The 23,882-nt window shown below is 47.3% G+C and overlaps 1 protein-coding gene and 1 pseudogene across 3 annotated transcripts in view; both read right to left on the reverse strand.

Annotated features, from left to right (window-relative positions):
* ZSWIM7 (zinc finger SWIM-type containing 7) overlaps positions 1-23,882 on the reverse strand; it is a 136,731-nt gene that overhangs the window by 98,330 nt on the left and 14,519 nt on the right. The window lies entirely within an intron of this gene.
* Positions 13,384-13,436, reverse strand: LOC148481315 (U2 spliceosomal RNA; annotated as a pseudogene).

A 23,882-nucleotide genomic window follows, 5' to 3' on the forward strand; every position in this document is an offset into this window, starting at 1 on the left:
CCAGAGACGAGACTTCATCAGGGGTAAATACAAAAATGGAACTGGTCTGAATAAACACTCGATGATATGGAACTGGTTAGAACAGTGGTATAAGCTTATTTTCTGTCCCTTGATAGGGAGAATTTCCTAGAAAGGCTCTTAAAAGCCAAGTAGTTCTTATAACGATTTTACTGGAACAATTAGATGGATGTTTCTCAACCGATTAATGTAACCAGATTCCTTAATAGCAATTTAAATATGAAGGCGTATCATATACTCCCAATGTGTAAAAACTATGAGACCCAGTACCAAGCAAGTGGGAAAACTATTCAGTCCAATTAAGTGTATGTCTCCCTCTGCTAGATTTACTGCTAACAGAGGGAGACATATACTTCATTGGACTGAATAGAGTTTGGTGATTTGAAGAGTAACTAGAAGGTTGTGTTTGACCAACAGCTAATATTGCAATAAAACCCCCTAAGTGGTGGAAATTTCTCCTAGTCAATTAATATTCAAAGTTGTAGCGCACCAAAGGTACCCACTCTTTTTCATTTCCATTTTTAGGTCCTCTACTAGCAGAGGTCCACCTAATTGGTGCAGCTGAACCAGTGTAAGCGAGATATAAGGGTACAGATTGCAATATATATATATATATATTACATATACATACACTCCTCATTGGTTGGTACTCCCATATAATATATATACTGGTTCGTGGTGCCCTCCATAGGCGCCCATAAAGTGGCCCAAAATATATTCCAAACGTGGTGGCACTCAAGAAAGGACTCAATAGCAGGTAAGTTCCAACGTTTCAATACTATACTGTATCTTCTTCAGGGTGTATGTATATATATATATATATATATATATATATATACACACATACACTATGTGTATATATATATACACATACACACATCATACATACTGTATATTTAATATATAACTAGTTGCAGAATTTAGACAAGTTATAGAGAACACTTAAATATAAATGGGTGTCAGGTAAAGACTCCATGAAATAGGATTCTTATGCATAGCGAAGTTTTCTAGTTCTCAAAAAGCTTGTTTTAGGAGGCGTATGAAGGCCTGTTAAAAGACTTCCTATGGATCATTTACATTTAGGGCCATAAATATTTATTCGGCACTGACACCATGTTCATCATTGTGGCTCTGTACACCACCACAATGTATTTGAAATTAAACATTGGAAATGGAATTAAAGTACAGACTTTCAGCATTAATTCAAGGGGTTGAACAAAAATATTAAACATTTAGGATTTGCAACCTTTTTTATTCAGTTCCCTATTTTCAGGGGCTCAAATGCAATTGGACAAATGAACATAATCATAAATAAAAACAGGGTTTTGGTACGCACCGTTAAATCTGTTTCTCTGATTCCACAGGGGACAATGGAGTCAAGACGATGGGGTATATATGGGTGCTGAGTGGAGCCGGCACTTTAAGAATTTTAAAAGTGTGACTGGCTCCTCCCCCTTTATGCCCCTCAACCTCCCAGTTATAGAAACTGAGCCGAGAGGAGACGGAGAGGAAAGAACCTCTAGAGAAGGAGGAAGAATAGAACAAACAGAAACATAACAAGAACAACAGTACTCTGCAACACAGGCAGTCACAGAACAATAATATGAAGCAGAAAAGCAGCACAGGGAGGTCGTTCAGTGTCCCCTGTGAAATCAGAGAAACAGATTTAACAGTACCAAAATTCTATATTCTCCTTCACCCACAGGGGACACAGGAGTCAAGACTGTGTGGACGTCCCAAAGCTACCCCCATCGGAGGGAGAGTGTTGCGACACCTGTAAAACCGAGCTGAGAAACGGAAGCCGAAAAGGTGTCAAACCTGTACAAATTAACAAAGGTGTGAGTTCCTGACCAAGTGGCCGCACGGCAGAGCTTTGAAACAGGAGCCCCCCTGGCAGCCGACCAGGAAGGGCCAACAATACGCGTAGAATGTGCAGAAATGGATACTGGTGGAGGCCGGGATGCAGCCAGATAGGCCTGACGAATAGTCAGATGAATCCAACACGCAGGAATTTGTTTGGAAGACGGTTGTTTGGAAGCAGGCCACTCACGCTTCCCCACATCGTAGAGAACGAACAAAGAATTGGACTTGCGCAACTGAGCAGTCTAATCCACATAGATTCTCAAAGCAGGAACCACATCCAAAGAACGTGAGGATGGCTGGTCCCCTGCCAGAACTGGGACTACAATAGGTTGGTTGATATGAAAGTACCTTAGACAAGAAGGCAGAGCGAGTACGAAGTTCTGCACAATCCTCACGAAAAAGCATGTAAGGAGGGCGACAAAACAGAGGGCCTGATTCAGACCTGCTCGCGAGCGCAGGACGCTTGCAAGCGGGTCGATGGTGCCCTACTGCGCATGCGCACGACTGAGGGAGCTGCGTCGTGCGCATGCGCGAGACCCGGCTAGCGACGGGGTAGCAGTCGCTCCGGGTCTCGCACCAAAGGGGGCATGCTGTCGATGTTGATTGACAGCACGCCCCCTTTGGTGGGCGTGCCGGGGCATTGCTGCCAGACTGAGGCGTTCCCATGGGAACGCCTACCGTCTGAAGCCGGCCCCACTGACATCAGTAGTGATGTCAGTGGGAGTGATTTTGGCTCTATCAGAGCTTGCGGCAGCGAGACCCTACCGCAGGGTCTCCATCGCAAGCCCGATGGTCGCGATGGTCTTGACCATCGCGACCATCATCATGGACGCTCGCTATAGCTGTGGGTGGTCACCCACAGCTATGCGAGCGTCCAAGAGGCCGCTCCATTTTCATGTAGGAGGGCCCTGAATCAGGCCCAGAGCTCCAAGTTACTTAACCCTCCTGGCCGAAGCCAATGCCAATAGAAGCACCGTCTTCCATGAAAGGTACTTCAAATCTCCAACGGTTCAAAAACAGACCACTGAAGAGAGTAGCAGGTTGAGATCCCAAGGGGCCGTCGGGAGAACAAAGGGAGGTTGAAGACGGAGAACCCCTGCAGAAACGTCTGTACATCAGGGGAAAAGGCAGGCTTACATTGGAAGAAAATTGTCAGGGCCAATACCTGGACCTTCAAAGATCCTAATCAAAGGCTGACTGAAGAAAACTCAATAGACAGCCCAGGCGAAAAGACAAGAGAGCTCATTCAGAGCCGCTCGCAAGATGCGATCACTCACTGGCAAAAAAGGGGCCGAACATTTAAATTAACCGCATGCACTGCATCACGTAAGGACGCCCACTATGTTTTAGCAAGCTACGGCAAAATGCGCTCGCAAGTGTCTGAAGATTACCCTTTGCCACTCGCAACACCCGTCATCTCCGGGAAATGTAGGATTAATCGGGACCATTGTGAGCCACCGGAGCTGCACGCAGCCTTTGAGGTTGCCTTTCCCCGCCGCAAGCACTGCGATCAGTGCGGGCTGAAATACATGCAAGTGACGTGTACAATGATGCCACCTTGCTAATTATGCACGCCCTTTAAACGGCGTTTTGTCGGCCTGATACGCCTGTGTTCACAACACCACTCCCCCGTTCTCAAGTACCTTCCCCTATTACCACCCACAAACGGCACTGTCACTCAAAGTAGCGACCTGATAGTGGCTTACGAGCAACCAAAATCAGATCGCAAAGAATGGCTTGCGTACGCGCACTGCGAATTATATACAACTTAGCGAGCGGGTCTGAATCAGGTCCAAGGTATGAAAGCCCCTGAGCATGGTAGGAATAAACGCATATGGAATGGCCTTACGTCTCAACAGCGCAGTTTCAACACCCACGCCATCAAACGCAGCCACTGTATGGCCGTGTAGTGGAATGGACCCTGTTGAAGGAGGTCTCGACGGAGAGGTAGCAGCCAAGGGTCTGCAGCGAGGAGCATCCGCAGGTCTGAGTACCAGGCCCTGCATGGCCAGTTTGGAGCCACCAGAATGACTGTGACCCACTCCTCTTGATGCGCTTGAGCATTCAAGGAAGAAGGAGAATAGGCGGAAACAGATACACAAACTGGAACGGCCACAGAGCTGTCAGTGCATCTACTGCCAATGCTGCCGGGTCCCGGGTGTGGGAGCAATATCAAGGAAGCTTATGGTTGTGTCTGGTTGCCATGAGATCTATCTGAGGCCTGCCCCATAGCCGAACCAGCTGCTGGAAAACTGAAGGATGCCCATACCCCCGGATGGAGATCCTGGCGGCTGAGGTAATTTGCTTCTCAATTGTCGACACTGGAATGAAGACTGCCGACCTAGCTGCAGCATGTCTTTCCGTCCAATGGAGAATGAGAGTGACTTCCCACATGGCGCAGCGACTTCTGGTTCCTCCCTGTCGATTTATGTATGCCACCGCGGATGCATTGTCTGACTGGACTCGAATGGCCAGCCCCCACAGCAGAGGTAAAGACTCCCGCAAGGCGTTGTACAATGTCCTGAGTTCCAGAATATTTATTGGAAGAGGGGCCTCCTGACACGACCAATGGACCTGGTAATGATGTCCCAGAACCACTGCCAACCAGCCCCGAGACTGGCGTCTGTCGTCAGAAGGACCCAATCCCAGTTCCCGAAACGCAGACCAGCCATAAGATGGCTGGACTGTATCCACCAAAGGAGGTAAATGCGTGTCTCGGGAGAAAGACGGACAAGGCGGTGCATGTGGAGGGGGGCCCCCGTCCACTGGGACAAAAGATCCAGTTGGAAGGTGCGAGAGTGAAAATGACTGAACTCTAAGGCATCCAAGGCCGCCACCATTCTTCCTAGTAGTCGAATACAGATATGTACTGACATCCGCCGAGGCTTGAGAGCTAGTCGGACCAAGTCCTGCATCACCCTGGCCTTGTCCACCAGTTGAAACACCTTCTTCAAAATCATCCGCAGGAACTGGAGGAATCGTGATGGAACCAACCGAGACTTTTGAAAGTTGATAATCCAATCTTGTTCCAACAGAAGGCGGTACATTACAGATATATTGTGAAATAATCTTTCCAGTGAACGAGCCTTGAGGAGGAGATCGTCTAGATACGGTATAATGGTTACTCCCTGGAGTCAAAGAATAGCAACCATGGTCGCCATTCGCCGGACTCTGGGGGCCGAAAAGAGTCAGAACGGAAGAGCTCGAAACTGATGAGACTCCTGAATCACAAACCTGAGAAAAGTCTGATGTGGTTCCCAGATTGGAATGTGTAAGTATGCATCCTTGATATCGATTAACACCAGAAAATCCACCAGTTCCAAGCTTGTGATTACTGAGCGCAAGGATTCCATCTTTAATCTGTAAGACGCTAAGTGAAGATTCAAAGACTTTAGGTTCAAAATTGACCAGACTGGGCTGTCCAGCTTTGGAACCACAAAAAGACTTGAATAGAATCCTTCTTTGCTCTGGTGAAGTGGAACCGGCACAAGAACCTCTGACTCCAGGAGTTTGGCGATAGCGTGCTGTAACACTTTCCTCTTCTCGGGTGAGGACGGGTCGTGAAGAAACGAAGAGGGGGATGAAACGCAAAATCTATCCGGCAACCAGATTTCAAACCCAGTTGTTGGGGCAGGTCTGTGGACCTCATTCAGAGTCGGTCGTTGCGGCCGCACGGTCGTAAGGTAAAAGGGGCCAGATATGCAAATGAAGCGCTCGCAAGTTGCATCATTAAGATGGGATTGTTAGCTGGACGAGCGAGGGGAGGATGCGGCCGTAAGACTAAAAATACGCCCCCTTCTCGTTCGCATTACACGTCATCTCCAGGCATATAAGGATTAATCGAGACCATCGGAGCTGCTCGTAGAGCTTAAGGTTGACCATACCCTCTCTTAAGCACTACGATCTAGTCAGTGTAAAAACCTCCCATGTCACATGTGCCATGACACTACTTAGTTAATTATGCACTCCCATAAAACGCCGTTTGCATAGTCAGGCACGCCTGCGTTCGGATCTCCACTCCCCCGTTCACAAGCACCTTCCCCTGTTACCACCCACAAACGCCTCATCCTGTCACTCAAACTAACGACCTGGCTTTGTTCAAGGAGAGAGCAATTTCTGATCGTAATAGCTAGTTTGCGCATGCGCATTGCGAATTTTACGCATGCGCAGTTTAGCGAACATCGGTGGCGTATGACCGAGCGGCTGCAACGACTGACTCTGAATGAGGTCCTGTATCTATACATCTTTGAAACGAGAAAGAAGAGCTCCCACCTTGGGGGCCCCCAGGTGGGCAGGCAGACTGTCATGCCACTGGTTTGTCTACAGGCTTAGGGTCCTGATGGTGAGAGGGAGCAGCAACACTCCCTCTACCCCTTTATCCTCTAGTAGTGGAAGAGGAGCCACTTGCACAACCTCGAAATCTAGGGGGAACACGAAAGAAACAAAAGGAAGTCACTGAATAAGACCTCTGTGGCATAGGCGCTGAAGACGAGGAAGAACGCAGAAAAGTGGACTTCTCTCCCATGGCCTAAGAGATCCACTTGTCCATTTTAGGCCCAAAAAGAATATCGCCTGAGAATGGTAACGCCTCCACCGTCTTCTTGGATTCAGCGTCAGCCTGCCAAGAACTGAGCCAGAGGGCTTGGCGAGCAGCAACCGCCGAAGTTGAAATTCGGGAGCCAAGCAAGCCAATATCCCTGAAAGCCTCCCCAAGATAGATGGCTGACTCCCTGATGTGCTCCGCTAAAATGAGGTCAGACCTTGAAGCTCCCAAACACAAACCTCTGGCTGATTCTTCGGCCAATCATTCTGTAGCCTTGTTGACCCAAGAGCCTACTAACCCTGGACGGTGAAGAACCCAAGCTACCGTATAGATGGATTTTAATGTTGTTTCCAAGTTACGATCAGAAGCCTCCTTCAGGGAAATTATCCTTGGAACTGGAAGTGTAGTTTTCTTAGAAAGACGTGAGACCGATGAATCCACCGATGGCGGAGACTCCCATCAAGCCCTATTATCTGGAGGAAAGGGATAAGTAGAGAGAAGACACTTGGATATCTGGAACATCTTGTCCGGATTCTACTAAGCAACCGCCAGCTGATCCTCAATCGAAGACCTTTGTTGTTTAGCAAAAAGGGACATCAGAGACTCTTCGTCCGTTATCTTAAGTGCCTGGCATACCAAGAGAATGAGGGCCTCCAACCTTTGGGGTCCCACATCCGCCTCCAAGGGGATCCTCCCTCCAGAAGTAACTCCTTTTGAGACCTGAAGGAACTCTCCTTCCTCCAAAAGGGAAGACCGCTCCTACATCGAGTCTTCTAACTGCAAAATCGCCGGCATAGCTCTCTTTCTGGGCGGCAGTTGTGGTGGAGCCGCTTGAACCTGAGAGGAAGAGCCCACCACCTGAATTAAACTATCCATAGAAGGAGCTAAGGTTTGAGAACAGGCTGGCTCAGATGACACCCTAGATGCTTCCCTCTCCCTACGTGACTCATTCTGCTGAAAGTTCTGACATAACACCAGTCACAGCAAAGATCCACGGAGGATAGGGGTACTGGACTGGGGTAGTCCCCGTAGGATCCCCAAGTCACAAGCATCACATAGCAGAGCCCCCTCCGAAAGAGATTGAGTGAACTTAAGAGTTGCACTTCTTACAGACATAAAGCTTTTGTGAAGCTTTTGAGGCTGTCCCCTTGCCTGTCATACTGAACCCACACAGAAGACAGTGAAGCAAAACAGCAAGGCTACCACTCACCCCAGGCACACAGTGACAGTGGGAGAAAAGAGAGGGAGAGAGACACAGCAGAAAGAGGAGTGTCACACAATAACCCTCAATAGGGCTCCCCTGACAACCAGCCCCTTGTAACTCAGTATCCCCGCAGGCTTGACAGAATACTGTAAACTGTAGAAAACAGATCTGAGCTGGAGACCATGGAGAGCTGCCGTAGCTGTGTCAGAAATGCAGGACAGGCTGTCTGCAAGCAGAATTGTGACCCTACCTCCCGAGGACCTGTGCTGTATAGCCCCTCTGCTGAGCGTGATCTTACAATGGTGGGAAGCTGGGAGAAGCACGCTCCTAGCCGCCTCCCAAAGTGTGGAAGAAGCTCCGCCCACCTGATGCAGGCTGGCACCGAACCAGCAATATTGAGTCCGCACCTCTGCACTCTTGCTATAAGGAGGGGTCCTCTTGCCGCTAATCAGCCTAACCCTAGTAGTTGTGGAAACTTACCCCGCCTTGCTGCCGGAGTGCGGCCGTCCGCGGGGAACCGGTCCCAGCAGCAAGCAGCTGCGGCGGGTCCCCACTACACTCTATGTGCTGTAAACTAGGACCCGGACACAAGCTTCAAGAAGCAGCGGCGTGTCACCTCTGGCGTCTCCCGCGATGCAGGCAGACAGGGGCAAACTGTCTGCCTGTTCCTCATGTAAGGAAAAAAATGGGATTTTGGAACCTACCAGTAAATCCTTTTCTCTGATTCCACAGGGGACACTGGAGTTGCTTACGCTGGGGTATAGAGGCGTGGATAACTGGAGCTGGCACTTTAAATAATTTAGAAGTGTGAAGCTCCTCCCCCTCTATTCCCCACCAGCCCTCAGTTTAGAAAATGAAGACCGAGAGGAGATGGAGAACAAGCGGAGTAAAAAAAAAGGAGAGGAGAGAAGAACACACAATAATCAAAGCATACAACATACGGAACAAACTGAACAGGCAGTCTAAGGCCCTGATTCAGACCCACTCGCGAGCAGCTGTCCGCTCGCAAGTGGGTCGATGTTCTGCACTGAGCATGCGCACGACGGAGGGAGCTCCGTCGTGCGCATGCGCCAGACGCGACGAGCGAAGGACTTTCCTTCGCTCGTTGTGTCTGATCAAAGGGGGCGTGCTGTCGATGTTGATTGACAGCACGCCCCCTTTGGAGGGCGTGCCGGGGGCGTGCCTCCCTGACGGGGGCGTTCCTAAGGGAACGCCTCCCGTCAGAAACCGGCCCACTGACATCACTAGTGATGTCAGTGGGAGTGATTTTGGCTCTGATAGAGCCAAAATCACTACGGAGCTTGCAGTTGAAAACCTCAACCGCAGGCTCCGGCTCGAGGTTTCGATGGTCGCGATGGTCACGACCATCGCGGCCATCAACCTGCACGCTCGTATAGGCTGTGGGTGGTGACCCACAGCTATACGAGCGTCCGGGAGGACGCTCCATTTTTATGGAGGGCGGCCCTCATTCAGAGCGTGCGCTCTGCTCAGAGCGTACGGCTCTGAATGAGGGCCTAAGAGCGCAGAGGTGGGCATCCAGTGTCCCCTGTGGAATCAGAGAAAAGGATTTACCGGTAGGTACCAAAATCCCATTTTCTCTTTCATCCACTAGGGGACACTGGAGTTGCTTACGCTGGGGACGTCCCAAAGTTTTCCCCTCGGGCGGGAGCGCTCTGTGGGACCTGCAGAACCAGATGGCCAAAACTTGATGCCGAAGCAGCAAACGTATCAAAACTGTAACATTTGACCCACGTGTGAACCGAAGACCAAGTGGCCGTACGGCACAATTGTGACCTGGAGGCGCCCCTAACGGCCCCCCATGACGCACCCACAGAACGTGTGGAATGAGCCGAATGGACGTAGGAGGCCGACAGTCAGCACTAATATAAGCCTGAAGAATAATCAGCCTAATCCAACATGCCAACGTCTGATTAGACGCTGGTCAACCTCTCCGAAGAGCATCATAGAGGACAGAAAAAAAAGACGACTCCGACTTGCGGAGGGACGCGGAGAGCTCTAACTACATCCAAAGTAGAAGAATTACCGGAGTCCTCCACCAAAGACGGTACCCAATAGGCAGATTAACACGGAAAGCCGACCCTACCCTGGGAACACAAGCTAACGTGGCTTATAGGACAGAGCACCCAAAACTAAACTCTACGAGCCAAAGCTAGAGCCAGGAGGAGGACACTCTTCCAAGACAAATACTTAATTAAAGCTAAGTACTCGGGAGCTATCGGTGGTACAAAAGTAACGTCTGCCCTCAGGAATGAGGGCCAATTTTTGTTGAAAGAAAATAGAAAGGGCAGAACCTGCACCTTCAAAGTTCAAAGGTGAAGACCAGAATCCAGTCCCATCTGAAGAAAAAAACAGAAACCGGAACAACCGGACGGAAGACCCGACTGGAACACCATTCGATATAAGAATGCCAGATGCGATAAAGCGCAGCCGAAACTGGCTTCCTGGCGCGTAGCATGGTGGGAATCAGAGTCTGGGATGCTTCTGCATTAAAAGATATCGGTTTCAGGAGCCACCCCGTTAAATGCAGTTGCGCTAAATTGGAGTGGACGAAAAGGACCCTGCTGTAGAAGATCCGTACGCAGATGAAGGGGCGACGGGTCATCTACCAATAGGGACCGAAGGTCTGAGAACCAACTACTCCGAGGCCAGTTCGGTGCCACGAGAAAGACAGAGGCTGACTCATGTCTTATCCTTTTTAGAAGGAAGAAGTGGAATCGGAGGAAAAAAGGTAAACGAAGTTGTAGATCCATGAAACTGTCCGAGCGTCTACTGCCTCCACCTGTGGATCGCGAGTTCTTGACACTTATAGTGGGAGTTGAAGATTCAATCATGACTCCATGAGGTCCACCTGAAAACACCATCGACGTATCAGCGCGTTGAACACGTTTGGATGAATCTTCCATTCCCTGGGATGTATATCCTGACGACTTAGGTAATCTGCTTGCCAGTTGTCCACACCCTGGATGAATACCACCGACAGGATCACTGACTTCTTCTCGGCCCACCGGAATCTGAATCTGAGATACTACTCGCATGGCCATGCGACTACCAGTCCCGCCCTGGCGGTTGATGTAAGCGACGGCCATAGCATTGTCGGACTGAACTCTTACCGACGAGTCTTTTGCAACTCTGTTGCTTCTATCAGAGCATAGTAGATCGCTCTGAGGCCCTCATTCAGAGCCGTACGCTCTGAGCAGAGCGCACGCTCTGAATGAGGGCCGCCCTCCATGAAAATGGAGCGTCCTCCTGCACGCTCGTATAGCTGTGGGTCCCCACCCACAGCCTATACGAGCGTGCATTTTGATGGCCGCGATGGTTGTGATTATCGCGACCATCGAAACTGCGAGCCGGAGCCTGCGGTTGAGGTTTTCAACCGCAAGCTCCGGAGTGATTTTGGCTCTATCAGATGTCAATCAACATCTACAGCACGCCCCCTTTGATCAGACACAACGAGCGAAGGACTTTCCTTCGCTCGTCGCGTCTGGCGCATGCGCACGACGGAGCTCCCTCCATCGTGCGCATTCTCAGTGCATAACATCGACCCACTTGCGAGCGGACAGCCGCTCGCGAGTGGGTCTGAATCAGGCCCTGAGTTCCAACACATTTATGGGCCACTTCTGATCCAGAGGGGACCATCGACCCTGAAAGTGAAAATCGAGGACTACTGCTCCCCATCCTCGAAGGCTGGCATGCGTTGTTACGATGATCCAGAACCATACCGAATGTTCAGCCTGTTAAAAGACTGTTGTATTGTGTCCACCAGAGGAGGGCCACTCTGGTAACCTGGCTCAGACGGATTTGTCGATGTAGAAGCAGAGGAGACCCTGACCCTTGTGACACTCTGGAGTGGATCCGTCCGAACTGTAGTGCCTCGAAGGCAGCTACCATCTTCCCTAAGAGACACAGACAAAGAATTAGGGACACCTTCTTTCTACTGCTCCCGTGTTGGATTAGAGTGTGATATGTCAGTAAGGCATGGTTTGTTAGAAGGGATACCGATGGAGCCTTGAGGAACAAGTCGTCCAAATAGGGGATTATGTTTACTCCCGATGACTGAAGGAGAGCAATCATGACTGACATGAGATTGGCTAAAATGCGGGAAACCGAGGATAACCCGAACGGCAATGCCCGAAACTGGTAGTGATCGGCAAAACGCGGGAAGGTTTGATGTGGTTCCCAAAAGGGAACATGGATATAGTCCTTGATATCCAGGGATAATAGAAACTCCCCTGGTTTCAACCACACAATGATGGACTGCAGGGACACCATGTTGAAACGATATATATCTTAAGATACAGGTTTTAAAGGACTAGAGGTCCTAGACCGATCCATCCGGATTTGGTACTACAAACAGGTTTGAGTACAAACTCCATACCTCGTTGATGTTCTGGAACCGGAACTAGCACCGAGGATCGGAATAGAGACTGGATAGCCTCCCATAGAACCCTGGCCCTGTCTGCAGGTATTGGCAGACGTGTAGGGAAGTACCGAGATGAGGGGGGACTTTGAAGTCTATTTGTTACTGTTGGGAAATCAGTCTGTGAATCCACTGATCTGAAAAGGTCTAGTTCCAAACTTGTTGAAATTTCTGCAAAACGGGCTCCCATCGCAGGAGATCCCAGATGGGGCGGAAAACCGTCATGCCAGCTGTTTCTCAGCTGGTTTAGTTTCCTGTCGACCTGCAACATTGTGTGGATGACCTCTACCTCTGTCGCCTCTTGCTTGCGTGGGAGCCCTCTGGCTCTACCACGAAAGGAATGTGGCACACGAAAGGAAAGAAACGAAGGTCCCATGTAAGATCCTCTGGGAGCCGGAGCAGTCGAAGGGAGGAAGGAAGACTTACCCCCCCATGTGGCCTGGGATATCCATCTGCCCAATTCCGGGCCAAAAAGCATGTCACCAGTGAATGGTAAACCCTTCACCGCAAGCTTGGATTCTGCATCCGGTTACCAAGCGCACAACCAGAGGGTTCAGCAGTTCGAAATAGCAGAAGCAGATATGAGAGCTCCATAGAAGCTTCTCCCAGGTAAACTGCAGACTCAATGTGTTCTGCCAGAAGAACGTAACTGTGCCCTGGAAGTACCTGATTAACGCAATCAACTGGTCAGCCCAGCAAATCATAGCCTTGTTAAACCAGGCGGTGACTAGCGTAGGTCTAAGTTAAACTCCCGCTGCAGTATAAATAGAGCGCAGCGTTGACTCCAACTTGCAATCAGAAGGGTCCCTCAACAATGAGGCAGCCTGTACTGGGAGTGTAGTTTTCTTAAAGGGACAGTGAGCAGACGCGTCAACAGGGGGAGATGTTTCCCCCTCTTCTATCATGGATGACGGAAATGGGTAGCTGAACAGGAACCGACGAGGAATTTGGAACCTCTTATATGGTTGATTCCAGAAAATTTTAGCCTACAGCACCTGGTATTCCCAGGCAGTCTCCCATTAACCAGGCCTGACCCTCCGAGATCAGGCGTGTTCAGGGTGGAGTGTCCCTAGGGCCGCGAAAACTGAAAAACAGACGACCCTTTTTGTTGGTTACTGAGAAGATAGGTAGCGTCCAATTACATTGTAATTGTTCCAGGCTAACTGAGTACTGCTGTTCTGACCCTGACACAGGGAGTAACGTACTCAAATAATACACACTCCTGGGATGCAGGAACTATATCCACAGGTAGATTAAATACCTGCTTGACCGCCAGAAATAAGAATTCCACCCCAATAGAGGCAGACTCTATATATGGCCCACAGATAGGGGGCGTATCAGATATTAAACTGATAAGAACAGATACTAAATGGGACTCTCTTGATCTGTTTGCCTGTTTATTGCAGCCCTTTTTCACTTGTTCTTAGCCAAAAGGCAGAGAAAATCTTGAGGCGTTCCGTCATTATACAAACTTCCTCCATTCACGTTCCTTACTATCCTCTGTTGTGAGGATTTCCTTGTCAGACCCTCACTGACTGGAGAACAGTCGTTAGGGGCCGTCTTTGGTAGGAAGTGGAGGGAGTAGAAACAGCGGTACCTATAACCTGTACCAGGGTGTCTAGAGACTTGGTTAACCCTGACACCCTGGGATGTGCGAGCCTCAGCCAACTGTGACGTTAAGTCAGCCATCACTCGTACCATGCCATAGGTGATAAATTACTAAACAAGCATCACATAACATGCTTGTACAGTTTGAACAAACATCTTTTGCAAAGAGTTTGGCATTCAACCATAGTCACCCATACAGAGGGACAGATATAGAAGACAGAAGGCTAGTTTGAGAAACAGAGGAGGAGATCAGACAACTCCCTTCCCACAGAATTGATTCCCTGCTGTACTCTCCCCTGTGCTCACAGGCTCCCAGGGATGCAATCAGGAGAACCAGCCCTTCTGTAGTAGTGCTGCTACACTCTTCCTAAATTGGAGAGCTGCAGTCAGACACATGTGAAATGGCAGCCACGCTGTTCTAACAGCCGCTGCCGCTCTGAATGGAGACAGAGAGCCCGCGCTGTTAGGCTCCGCCCCCCTTCTTCATGCCCTGAGGGCTCTGAAAATGGCAGTCGCGCTGGAGCTTTCACCTCCCCCTGTGAAGCCCCGCTGAGTAGGAGCGCTATGCGCGGGTGCCAGCGGGGAGAGGGAAGGAGGGAGTATGTAATATAGAGCAGCGCTATAGCGCTATGCTCTGAAGCCAGCGTCGGCAGCGGGGACAGGAGCCGGGGGATGCGCAGCTGATGTACTCACTGCGTCCCTTGGATGGCTTCTCTGATAACACCACTCCTGCTTCTCACACTGTCTTGTCCTCAGTGCTTGTAGAAGTGCTGTGTGCCGATATGGAACTGTCAGTTGCTTTTTTGATAAGCACTGTGCACTCCTTCCTGTATAACAGGGCGCCAGGTACCCGGACCCCACCTTTCAAGAGGTGGTGAAGGGTACCAATAAAGTGTAAAAGATGCTATTAAAATAATAAAATAAATGTACTGCTGGAGCACAGCAGATTGTGACCAGCTCCGTAGGCACATTTTGTAAACTGAGGGCTGGTGGGGAATAGAGGGGGAGGAGCTTCACACTTCTAAATTATTTAAAGTGCCAGCTCCAGTTATCCACGCCTCTATACCCCAGCGTAAGCAACTCCAGTGTCCCCTAGTGGATGAAAGAGTAAATTAATAATTAGTGAGGGCTGCCCAGGGAATCGGCTCCCTCGAGGCACTTTTTCTAAAACTGGGAGGTTGAGGGGTATAGAGGGGGAGGAGCCAGTCACACCCGTCTATACCCCACCGTCTTGACTCCAGTGTCCCCTGTGGATGAAGGAGAAATACACATTTTTATTACTTTGTTTGTAATCCATGCACATCACAAAATTATGTGTTTCCTCCTTTGTTATGTTTTGCCAGGACTTTACTGCAGCGGTCTTCAGTTGTTGCTTGTTTATGGGCCTTTGTCTTTAGTTTTGTCTTTAGCAAGTAAAATGCATGCTGGATCGGGCTGAATCTGAGCAGGTCGTATATCCCTATACACTTCAGAATTCATCCAGCTGCTTCTGTCACGTCAATGTTGACACCACAATGTTAACAGCTGTCAACATGTGCAGGATGTTGACATGTGAAATTCAGACATTCTCAGAATGCTGACAGTTATAGTTAGGCTGTGAGATGGGAAGTTAGGGCTAGGCCGGAGGGGAGGTTACTGATAGGGACGTCGTTCATAACATCGCTCTTATGTGTACCCACGGTACAATATGTCGACCCGACAGGCTGACATATCGTTCCGGTACATATCGTCCAGTATGTAGCCACCTTAATACGAAAACTCATTCAACGCCCACACACTAAATATGCAATGTAGTCCCGACCCGACTAAGTTCCCCTCTTCACACTGTGATCGCCAGCACATGTGTCCCGGAGTGCCGTTCGCATGGCATTCTGGGGCGCGATTCCGGAAGTGATGTTGCCAGTCGCAACCCACCACATCAAGTGCAGAACGGATCTCCTCTGCAAAAGCCGAGGCAAACAGCTGGGCGGCACGGTTGCATGTGATGCAATGTTATGCATATTGGTAGCTGCTCAATCACCTTCGTAATATCACTCAGGTTGCTATGAGCACCTTTTCTACTATTTTTGACGCATCTCCCCCTGTAATCTCTGGAACATTCCCCTGCAATATTTATTGTATACTTTCAGTGAGCAGCAGTACCGGAGTGAATAAGCAAGGCAACATATTAGTAAACAAGTATTATACAGGCAGGAAAAATAAAGAGACTAGCTGAGGAGATTAATAATAACAGTCAGCGCTAATGCGTCCAGACAAGCTACAATTGTAATAGAATTCTAATCTTAGGAAACACACAGCTGCAAAGTAATCTAATTTCTTTTGTGTTCCACATTTCACAGCTCATGGAGAATAAGATACTTTTTAACATAGAACAAAACATATTGAAATCTTGTCTGAATGTTCTGCAGCTCAGCTCACACTCCTTGTGGTGACAGCAGCTGATTGGTGGACTCCCTTAGCTATCCTGGGAAGAAATGCTAAACTCTCCTGTGGTCAGGTCAGGGGGTGAGTACCTGTACATCCTGAACAGCGGCAGTCTCAGGGGAATTCCACATTGCATATTTAGTACACATCTCATTTACATCAATAAATATAAAAAAATGTGATTTGCATGGTGTTTATCTGGGTTTAAATCCCTGTTGCCTATTTTAATGCAACATAAATAGTATTTTATGCAAATTATTATTAACAGTTTACGAATAAGCGCTACATTCCGCTGAGATGTATTGCCATTTGCCACATTCTGGAAACACATACATAAACATTGAGTAAGTCCTCATTCTGTGTGAGGACAAAACATAGAGACCGGATGTGAACAAGTTCTAATTTGCTTTGTTCTCCATTCATCTCGCCCACACGTTAGTTTGCTAGTCAAGGCAGGCACATCAAGAACAAGTCATATATCTTCAGGCAGTGACAACATTAAATTTATCAGCACAGACTGCGATCTATAAACTATTGTGATAATTACAAAATTGACAATCAAAGTGTACGCATCATGCTATTTCGAATACTCTAGTTCAGCCTCATTAGTTATAGAGCTGCATTTCCCCCTCTCTATGGGGGAGAGTTATCCAGCCATCTAAAGAGGACAAGTGGAAGTGTTTCCCATAGCAACCAATCAGGTTGTATTGATAATTTTATAAAGTGTATTATATACATGATTTCTAGAATCTGTTTAGTTGCTATGGCCAACACCTCCATATGTCCTCTTTAGAAGGTTTAATAAAGTTATTCCTGTGTATAATACCTTAGATTACTTTATTTAACTGCTGTGGGCTGTTCTGTGGGCAGGGGTGAATATCCTGTTGCATTATTCTCATGTGCCATTAAGGATTTTGACAGTACCCCATTACTTCAAAGGCATCTGCCCTGTGCCCCAGGTTTGCCTAGAGAGCAGATGTGAAAAGTAGGTAATAAATGAGGTGCTTGAATATTTGCTACAGATTTCCTAGTTCTTTCAGACAGACTGTAGCGTTTCCACTTAAAAAGATATTGGAGGTGGCCTCCAACTTTGTGAAAGACCAAAAGGTCCTAAACAATATATTCCAGATGTACTCTCATTGGCAGTGGTACCTTGATAAACTGATAATGAAAATGCTGGTGTCAATACAGATGAGTGAAAGGGGAAGTTGTATCCAGGTATCCAGTTGGTCACTAGAAGACACTGGAACCCGTCACTATCACAGTATTAGAACCACATAAGCAAAAGCATATTCTCATGTGTCTACCATTCAATCTGGAGACACATGGTCAGCAGCTCTAGAAGAAGAAATAGCAACAGATATGTCACATTCCACCAGCAATTCAATGCCAGCATAGAGATCACGTATGAGGAAGAGTCATAATGCACCAATAGCTTGAAGGGGAATCCCCAGTGGTAGGTAATATCATTGTCACGGAGAGAAGCAGTGATGGGATGAAACACGAACATGTCAGGTTGCGGCCTAGGATCGGCTGTTACTCACCTTAGCGCCGGCTTCCCCTGACCTCTTGAGCAGTCAGACACCAGGTGAGGCAGCGAGTGACACGCTGAAGACTATACCTGGGATCTGCTAGGACATCCATGTGCTTGCTCCATGATTTGGTTTCTGCGGTTACCGTCATGGGCTCAGCCAACAGTCTACATCACCTAATTGCCCTTTACCCAACGGTAGCATTGGTTGTTGTCAACTGACACTATCCTCCAATGGACTGATACCTTAGGGTATTTAGCCGAGCTCCAGACAACAGGAAGTTGCCTGTACAATGTTGTTCCTTCCAGTGTATACTTGCTGTTGCAACGTTCCAGGTTCCAAGCTCCTTTCTTCCAGTCACACTCTCTTAGTACTTACCTACGGTGTGTGTGTGTACTCATCCGAGTACTATCTCCGAAGTGACATCTCCTGTGCCAGTTCTGCGTCTGAAGCCACAGCGCGTGTACTTAGTACAACATCCAAGTACAAACTACTAGGGAAAAATTTACTAAGCGCCGGGTTCTAAACCCTGGCGGTTTGGTGGCGTTCATGGCGGGTTCTAAACTAGGGAGTTTGGTGGCGGTTTCTAAATGACAGCGCTGTTCTATTCTATTCTAAAATATGTTTTGATGGCGGTTTTGCATAGGTAACGGCCTTAGTATATCTGCAGATAGCAAAACCGCCGCCTAACTACCACCAAACCACCGGGGTTTTGAACCCACCACTTAGAAAATGTTGCCCCTCGTGTCATCTTCTGTGCCAGTTCTGCATCTTAAGCCACAGCGTGTATACTTAGTACGTCATCCAAGTACAAACTCTTTGTGCCATACTCCTGTGTCAGCCCTGTGTTTCGATCAACAGGGTGTGTACCAAGTACATCACCCAAGTACAAAACTTCCAGTATCATTCTCCTGTGCTTTCCCTGTGATAGTGTTCTTCCACTTCCCACTTGTGCCGGATACCTGACCAAAGGGCCGCGACCTGCTTGCTGAGTGCAGCTCAAGTCCAAATCCCGCTTGGAGGGGTCACTGGTGAATACCTCCCAGTAAGTTAGACCCTGGCGCCTTTGGCCAGGTCTAGCCAACATCCGGTACTTGTGGATGAGGAAGGCACATAACCAGGCCCCTAGTAAATGTGTTGTAGTTTTGGAATTGCAGAGAGAAAATCCAATGAGCTTCACAACAAAACATGTGGAAAAGCAATTGCACAGATGACATCTTTTGTGTTGCAGCTCATTGCTCTGCTCTCTCTCACAATTACAAAACCCCAGCACATGTACTGTGTGTAATTCTAAAGCATGGACATGCCCCCGTGACGCATTTGTCCATGCCCTCGTGATTTGTGAGTACTTGCAAGAGATTTATTCTATAGTGCTCCCGCTAGACTGTTTGCCCCCACCCCAGTCGGCCATGTACCCAGTTTTCCGAAGATGCACACAGGGACTCCCTGCCCGCACCCTCAGCGCCCTGCCCTGCTCTGCTCGCGGAAACACTATTCTACTTGCACCACTGTGTCCATGTGATAAGCAAACCTACAGCTGTTTGCTGCCAATCATAAAGTATGTGAACAAACAGAGGGCCTGAATCAGAGCCGCTCGCAAAAAGCGAACGCTCGCTCTGAATTTTTTTGTTGCGGCCTCTTGGCCGCTCGCATAGCTGTGGGTTACCACCCACAGCTTATGCGAACGGCCATGATGATGGTCAAGACAATCGTGACCATCGCGCTTGCGACGAGACCCTTGCGGTAGGGTCTCGTTGTCGCAAGCCCCAGTGGACTTCCTGCACTATTATAGCAGGAAGTCCACCTACTGACATCACCCCCGCCCTGCCTTCCAAATGGGGCAGCTGTCAATCAACATCGACAGCTGCCCCTTTTGGATGCGAGTGCTTTTCGCGCGCGCTCCGGGGCTCGCGCACGCCACGCATGGACACTGGGCCACCATCGACCCACTTGTGAGCGCATAGCGCTTGCGAGCGGGTCTGAATCAGGCCCAGAATCTCACCCCTGTCCACCACCACACAACTGAATATAATGATTTACAGAATATTTTTTGCAGAATTTCTCAATAAGAAAGCTTTGGCCTAGGGATGCAGTGAAAAAAATTATGATACTCTAGGGTGCCATGATTCAAATAAGTTTAGGAATCACTGACATATGAGCAGGTATAAAACACCAGAGCACAGGACCATCAGTGGAATTTCTTCAGTTCTTGAGCTTGTTGCTGAAGTCTGGCTTTATTGGTCTTTAATATTGTGTTTATGACTACGGAATATGTGTAGGAGAAAGTTAATGCATCTTCTGCAGGACAAGAGAAGGTGGAGTGGACATGGGGAGCCTGGTAAGTGGAATGTTTGGGGTAGTAAAGCAATCTCAGGCATGTCATTATGTACGTCACATGGATGGTTGCTATAGACGTGTGCAAGAAAATGAGAAAAATGTGGCTATAGAAGGTAATAAGCGTAGCCAGAAATCACGGTGGCACATCACACTGAGTGAATTCCCCCTTAATATTAATAAACATTATGAATCAAAATATTATTGCTGCAGCTAATGTTACTAATGAACAACAATTATTTTCAGCTTATTATACAGTATATGGGTAATTATTATAGCTACAATATAAAATATATTTTCAGATGAAACATCAGGCGACATTTGATGCAAGACTGCGATGAGAACAGAAGGAATAGAAGAAACCTACAGCAAACCCACCAGCGAGAAGGGAGAGGTGGGAAACGGGACTCTCAGAGAAAAGACACTGAGGAGAGAAATTACTCCAGGAGCCCTATACGAACTGATAGTTGTAGAATTAGAGTGATGCAAAGACCCAATTCCATCACAGGTACAAATCAATCTCTCCCTCAGTGTCCTGCCGGTCAGACAAATAGACAGGCTGTAAAGCCAACAATTGGCAGAGGGTGAAACAATAGAATCCTGAGTCGTCTGTATAATGGAATATGGAGTTGGGAAGCAGGTCTGTTAGCTGCCCTGTGTGCATGTATTCCATCAATCATGCATGGTGGCGCAGTGGACAGAAAGAAGCCCCAATTGCCCACCATGATGCGTTCCTCGCCTTCCACCATGGACATGGGGACCCGGCTGTCCTATCTCCTATTTGCTTTCCACCATGCACAAGGGAGACCGACTGTCCAATCTCATGAGTGCTGGTTAATAAGGTGAAAATACAGGTCACACTGCTGGATACTGGGATTATTACACATAGGTGAGAGCTTTCTTACATCTACCCATTTCCTGCTTTTAACATCAGTGTGCCTGGAATATTTACACTTAATTGGGACAATTGCCGTTTCCATGCTAAGCAACATAGGAGACCTCCCAAGGAGGGCAGAACATTCAATACTCCAGCTTACTCGGAACATACCCATTGAAATATCAATTATATATGCACCTTATTAGCCAGTGCAGCACTGATATTGGTTTATCTCTTTTATGCTCCTGCTTTAATTTATAAATGTACTGAAGTTTATTATGTATATTGATGTCATACTTTATGTCAAATTATTAAATTTATTTAATATTAATTGATTTAAGGGTACTGAGGACCTCATTCAGAGTCAGTCGTTGCGGCTGCACGGTCGTAAGGGAAAAGGGGCCAGATATGCAAATGAAGCTCTCGCAAGTTGCGTCGGTAAGATGGGATCGTTAGCTGGACGAGCGAGGGGAGGATGCGGCCGTAAGACTAAATATACGCCCCCTTCTCGTTCGCATTACACGTCATCTCCGGGCATATAAGGATTAATCGAGACCATCGGAGCTGGTCGTAGAGCTTAAGGTTGACCATACCCTCTCTTAAGCACTACGATCAAGTCAGTGTAAAAACCTCCCATGTCACATGTGCCATGACACTACTTATTTAATTATGCACTCTCATAAAACGCCGTTTGCATAGTCAGGCACGCCTGCGTTCGGATCTCCACTCCCCCGTTCACAAGCACCTTCCCCTGTTACCACCCACAAACGCCTCATCCTGTCACTCAAACTAACGACCTGGCCAAGTTGTAGGAGAGAGAAATTTCTGATCGTAATAGCTAGTTTGCGCACGCTCATTGCGAATTTTATGCATGCGCAGTTTAGCGAACATCGGTGGCGTACGACCGTGCGGCCGCAACGACTGACTCTGAATGAGGTCCTGAGTTTCTGCGCTGTGATATCCATCAAGGAGCTTTCTGGCATATTTGCATATTGTATATTTATATTTGTATATTCCACGTTAATAGATTTGTGACTAAAAAAAAGAGATAATAGAAGTCTTGGTGTGTTGGAATAATTACCACCCAAAGATCAGACAGTTATCCTATGAATTAACTGATTCCTAAGACCAAGAAGAATCACCATTCAAGTATTGTCCTTCAGTTATACAGCACCAACATAATCCGCATATTGTACATGGCCCAATACACTCAGCAATAATGCAGAATACAGCATTCCCCGGCTATCACCATTTACTTTCCATTTTACTCTGTGCCCAACCAAAAGGGGTCACTAAAATGGAGGCCAACATTACTGCTTGAGAATCATTGGTGTTCAGCATGCAATACTGCCTGAAAGTTTTAGGAACACAGGGCCTGATTCTGAGTTGAGAATAAAGCAAGAATGAGTAAGTAACTGTGTACCTGGACAAACCAAGTACCAATGCAAGAGGTGCAAATACATACATTTCTTTGCATGTAGCCCACAAATGCTGGACAGCTTTATTGTGTACTGCAATTCACATTACAGTTTGGCCAAAACTAACATTTTTGTGCTTGAAATAAAAATGTAACTTTAATTGAATTAAAATGAGACTATCTGACCACAAACAACTCAGCGTAAGGAACGAACGTGGTTCTCCTTGACCCAAGAACATAACGTCTTTAGCAAAGATGATAGGAGAGAATAAACATCTTTTACTGAGATTTCCTGCCTAACGCCAGGGATGTTCTACAGCACAATAAGACTCCCGGGCAACTTTCCTGCCATTATTATACCATGCTGTGTCACATTGTCCTCCAGACATAACACTCTATTAAACATGGATGTGGAAAGGCAGAAGGCCAGACTGAGGCCACCTCAGTGTTTTTGAAAGGGAAACAGAAAAAAAAAAGCTCCAGCGAATATGGGGTCCACATGTGGAGTACAATAAAAGTAAGGTGATTTTCCACAGCATTTGTAAGAACAAAGAGATCATTGATGTAGCTGGAGAGAAACGGGCTATGACATCAGCTATGGATAAACAAAAACCTCTTAATCCTTTTTACTCATATTTGTGTTAATGTGCTTGAAATACGCTAGCGCTGAGCCTAGCTGTGATCTGATTAGGTACTTGAAGCAGAGCTAGAAACACGAGAAGATAAATATATGCTTTGGTAAGAGCGAAAATATCAATTTCCATTAGTAGAGAGTGAATATGTCTACAGTTTGAAGTGCATGACACTCAGAATTTCCAATGTTCTTCCTACTATAGCAGCAACACCAATAGAAATAAAATGATAGTTATATGTAGAAATGAATAAAATTATATGTAGAGACTTCTCCAAAATTAAAAAATATTTTGCAGAGAAAAACATTTGCCTTGTAATATTAAACCTGTTACCATCTTGGTTTTACAATGTAACATGCATAAAATATTTATATATTTCATTGAGGATTTGCACATCTTATATGCAGATTCGAGTACAGAAAATCAAGGCAGTTTCTTCTTTCCCCATCTTCCATGTCTTACTGCAGGATTAGTGTTAGTAAGATCAGTCAGCACGTGCTGAGTACTAATACTGTTATAACCAGCAACTGTGTACAATAATATAGAGGTGATTAGGAAGGCTATGTGTATGTGTATGTGTCTGTGTGTGTGGAGAGAAAGTCTGTTTGCCTTCCCTCTACATGGAGGAGATTGTATTGTTTACTATAGATGAAACTAAATATAAGATTTAGGGATAGAAAAAGGACATACAATTAGATTTACAATATTTGTTAATCTCTAGGATTTAAGTGATGCAACTGATTTATATCCAATTATAAAGCACAACGGAATATGCTGGTGCTATATAAAGGCCCCCCATACATCAGAGATTGATTGCAGCAATCGTGCAATTTACAAACCCAGCCCTCAGGACACTAACAGTGCATGTTTTCCATATGTCCTTGCTGGGGCACAGGTGTATTCATCAGTGACAGACACATTTTAAAAGATCTTGTGATTCTGTGAGGAGAGCTGGAAAACGTGAACTGTTACTGTGTCCAAAGGCAGTGGCG

This window comes from Taudactylus pleione, unplaced genomic scaffold (assembly GCF_031769625.1).
Source record: "Taudactylus pleione unplaced genomic scaffold, aTauple2 ptg000585l, whole genome shotgun sequence".
NCBI lineage: Eukaryota > Metazoa > Chordata > Amphibia > Anura > Myobatrachidae > Taudactylus > Taudactylus pleione.